This window comes from Leptodactylus fuscus, chromosome 4, assembly GCF_031893055.1.
Source record: "Leptodactylus fuscus isolate aLepFus1 chromosome 4, aLepFus1.hap2, whole genome shotgun sequence".
In the NCBI taxonomy this organism is placed as follows: domain Eukaryota; kingdom Metazoa; phylum Chordata; class Amphibia; order Anura; family Leptodactylidae; genus Leptodactylus; species Leptodactylus fuscus.
The window spans coordinates 7,904,341-7,909,025 of record NC_134268.1 but is presented as its reverse complement, the minus strand read 5'-3'; the positions used below and the strand labels follow the sequence as shown (position 1 = coordinate 7,909,025).

The window sequence follows — 4,685 nt, the reverse complement described above, 5'->3', positions numbered from 1 at the left end:
AGAAGAGAGTAACATTGTAATAAAAGAGTAATAATAATGTAAGAAGAGAGTAACAATGTAATAATAGAGTAATAATAATGTAAGAAGAGGAGTAACAATGTAATAAGAGATTAATAATAATGTAAGAAGAGAGTAACAATGTAATAAGAGTGTAATAATAATGTAAGAAGAGAGTAACAATGTAATAAGAGCGTAATAATAATGTAAGAAGAGGAGTAACAATGTAATAATAGAGTAATAATAATGTAAGAAGAGAGTAACAAGGTAATAAGAGAGTAATAATAATGTAAGAAGAGAGTAGCAATGTAATAAGAGATAATAATGTAAGAAGAGAGTAACATTGTAATAAAAGAGTAATAATAATGTAAGAAGAGAGTAACAATGTAATAAGAGATTAATTATAATGTAAGAAGAGGATTAACAATGTAATAAGAGTGTAATAATAATGTAAGAAGAGGATTAACAATGTAATAAGAGAGTAATAATAATGTAATAAGAGGAGTAACAATGTAATAAGAGAGTATTAATAATGTAAGAAGAGAGTAACAATGTAATAAGAGTGTAATAATAATGTAATAAGAGAGTAACAATGTAATAAGAGTAACAATAATGTAAGAAGAGAGTAACAATGTAATAAGAGAGTAATAATAATGTAAGAAGAGAGTAACAATGTAATAAGAGAGGATTAATAATGTAATAAGATGAGTAACAATGTAGGAACAGAGTAATAATAATGTAAGAATAGAGTAACAATATAATAAGAGAGTAATAATAATGTAAGAAGAGAATAACAATGTAAGAAGAGAGTAATAATAATGTAAGAAGAGAATAACAATGTAAGAAGAGAGTAATAATAATAATGTAAGAATAGAGTAACAATATAATAAGAGAGTAATAATAATGTAAGAAGAGAATAACAATGTAAGAAGAGAGTAATAATAATGTAAGAAGAGAGTAACAATGTAATAAGAGAGTAATAATAATGTAAGAATAGAGTAACAATATAATAGGAGAATAATAATAATGTAAGAATAGAGTAACAATATAATAGGAGAATAATAATAATGTAAGAATAGAGTAACAATATAATAAGAGAGTAATAATAATGTAAGAAGAGAGTAATAATGTAATAAGAGAGTAATAATAATGTAAGAAGTCTATGGGAGAAAATGCTTCGCTACAGGGGATCCCACCATTCACCTCAGGAGGGTCACCAAGTCCACTAAGACACCCCAGGAAATGATGCAACACCTCTGCAATGTAACTGGGCCAGCAGGGGGAGCATGTCTGGGGGCATCTAACAAGCCCAAGTCACTGTATTACGTCGGGATCCCTGTCAGCTTGCGATATGCGCGAGCTGACTTTTTCCTATTGACCAGTGTTGATTGGTCGAATGCCATACAGAGTACAGCATTCGGCCAGTCAACGCTGGTTCTGCCGAAGGCTCGTCTGTGAGGAGGCGGAGTCTAAGATCGGACCAGAATGGAGACTGCTGTGGACCTCTCTTAGATTCCGCCTCCAGCGGCAGAACCAGCGTTGATTGGCCGAATGCTATAGCATTCGGCCAATTAACTCTGGTCAATGCATTCCTAAGCTGAGATGTAGCAGAGCTGGCACTGCTACACGGGAGATTTAGCAGAGCTGAGTGAGCGCTGAACCCTGCTGCACACTCAGCTCTGCTGCATCGGACTGCTATATTGGACACTGCTACATCGGCCAGCACTGCTACTACATCGGGCCGTGCGCTCAGCTCAGTAGGCGACAGTATTTACCGTCAAACTTAAAGGGAATGTATGCAAATTTTTTATTCTATTTTCTGTTCATGGTTATGGGGCGGCCATCTTGCCTGAGTTTCTCTTCCAGCACATAGTGATCTGCTTTACAGCAGTCTCATGGCCATAGGCAGCAATAGCCTGGAACCGACCCATTGAGGTCTATGGGAGAGTATTCTAGACACGTTCTTTGCAGGGAGGAGATAAGCAGTGACATCATATGTGTTGACAGTAGTGATGGGTCAGTGGTATTATCTATAGAGGTGTTATCTTCTATTGTAATCCTGTCTGTGATGTAAATGAGGTGACTGCCGCAAAGAAAACTCCCTACAGATTTGGCAAGCTTTAGTCTTGGTGGGCAGAGTAAATATTGCAGGGTATTATTCGTCTATTTCTGGCGGCCCCATGGAGTGCACGGTGCGAGCAGGTACTCTGGCCTAATTGGGGTGCACCTTAGTTCTCCATCGGGTGGGACATGCCCATCAGATTCTCCCTTATCTTTTTTTTCAACATTAAAGTTTATTGAAGGTTTTTCAAAGAAATTTTTAACAACAAAGAGGAGAGGGGTAGGGGAGGGGAAGAGACCAGGGGCGACAATCCCAGTCTGGAGGGGGCCAGGGGAGGGAGGGGGGGGGCAAGCACAGACTCTGACGCAGCAGAGTCAAAATATACAGAAGCATCAAACAGAAAATTGTCAAGCAACAATATCATTCAAATGCTAAGAAACAGGTACACAGGACCAAAGGACACAAACAAACAACAATCTCACAGGGGTACAGAGGGAAAGAGGGGTCGGAAATCGGCGGAATAATAGAAATAGTCCCAGAGCAGCCAAGACTGACGATGATGTCCTTCGTCAGGGCGAAGCGGGGCCATTAAATATTCCATAGTGCGTAGCTGCCGGAATTCCTTCAGCCAAGAAAGGAGCGTGGGAGGGGATCTGAGACTTCCAGAGTCTGGGGATAGCAGATCTGGCCGCTACTAGCATAACCCCCAAAAGCCTATGGACTGACTTTCCAAATTTGCGCGTGAAAAAAGAGAGGGGAAGAGGAGCTGGGTCATCTTTTAGATCTATCCCTGTAACCCGGTGAATAACCCGCTTAACCCCAGTCAAGAAAGGCTGCAGGAGAGGGCATCCCCACCAAATGTGAGCCATCGTGCCTTGAGCAGAGAGATATCTCCAGCACCTATCGGATGCGGAGGGATAAATAGCATGGAGGAGAACCAGAACTCTACCATCTGGAAAGGCACCTGAACTCAGCAGGATATCGAGAACTTATGACATGCAGTGAAGGCCGATGACCACACACCCAGCGGGAACGAAACCCCCAGTTCCCTCTCCCAACTCCCCACAAAGGCCGGGAAAGAAGCTGTAGGATTACTCATCGAGAGAGAAGGTGTGAACAGGAGGGGACGAGGACAGACAGAGACGTTCAAGAAGAAGTAGAGGCCTATGAAGATCGTTAGAACGTTTCAAGAAAGAGTAAAAAAAAAGGGAGAGCTGGGAAGGACGCCAGAAGGAACAGATTCTCCCTTATCTTGTTATAATTGGAGGACCCCTTTAACTCGATCTGTTTCCTGTCCCTCCTCCATACTTTACACTGCAGCGCTGGTTGGTTTGTAGGGCCTGAATATAAGTTCACCCCTCAGTAGCTTCAGATCTTGTTGCTTATGATACTCACAGCCTTATACATTAGTGCCGTAGACTATTCTATGGGGCTCGGACTTTGATCTCTTGTATTTCCTCGCATTGTCCTGGAGAAATCCCAAGTGTCTAATCTGTCTCAGGACGTCAAGACGAGCTCAAGGTTCAGTCTATAAGCAGGAAGGTAAGAAGCTGGAACACACCGTCATCCCCCACAATGCACTGCTGCAGACTGCTATGCAAATGACAAGATAGATACAGTATATACTGACACCGCTCACATCTACTGCAACAGCCAAGAACGGGGACAGATATTCAGTGGAGATATTATTGGACAGGATTCACATTAATCTGTAAATGCACCTAAAAAAAACCCCTCTCCCTAACGTTACTATCACCTGCAGGAGCGGCTTTATATAGGAGCGAGGAATGACCTTGTATCTGCCCAGATGAGCCTCAGTGGTCTGGGGTGCAGGCTTCAAACCTGTAGCTGTCGAGAGACAGAGTGGTTCAATTCCACCTTCTGGGCGGTCAATTTTTTTTTTTTTAAAGGAGCATCTTTAAAGGGGTAAATGATTGTACATGGTCCTGTGGGTAGTCTCATTATGGCACAGGGACCCTTATGGATAAGCCACTTACAGGGTATAGAACACATGGGCCAGATTTACTAATAGTTACATAATGTAAACTTGATACTACCCCAGATTTATCACAGTAACTGATACTGGAGGATATCTCTACTGTATATTCACAGTCTGATACTATTCCAGATTTATCACAGTAACTGGTACTGGAGGATATCTCTACTGTATATTCACAGTCTGATACTACCCCAGATTTATTACAGTAACTGGTACTGGAGGATATCTCTGCTGCATATTCACAGTCTGATACTATCCCAGATTTATCACAGTAACTGGTACTGGAGGATATCTCTACTGTATATTCACAGTCTGATACTATCCCAGATTTATCACAGTAACTGGTACTGGAGGATATCTCTACTGTATATTCACAGTCTGATACTATCCCAGATTTATCACAGTAACTGGTACTGGAGGATATCTCTACTGTATATTCACAGTCTGATACTATCCCAGATTTATCACAGTAACTGGTACTGGAGGATATCTCTACTGTATATTCACAGTCTGATACTATCCCAGATTTATCACAGTAACTGGTACTGGAGGATATCTCTACTGTATATTCACAGTCTGATACTACCCCAGATTTATTACAGTAACTGGTACTGGAGGATATCTCTG

At 40.9% G+C, this 4,685-nt stretch overlaps 1 non-coding gene across 1 annotated transcript; it reads left to right on the top strand.

Moving 5' to 3' along the window:
• The first annotated feature begins 3,860 nt into the window (after positions 1-3,860).
• On the top strand, positions 3,861-3,947 carry TRNASTOP-UCA (transfer RNA opal suppressor (anticodon UCA)). The gene has a single exon. It is a non-coding gene; the product is annotated as a tRNA-Sec (tRNA).
• The last annotated feature ends 738 nt before the right edge of the window (positions 3,948-4,685 follow it).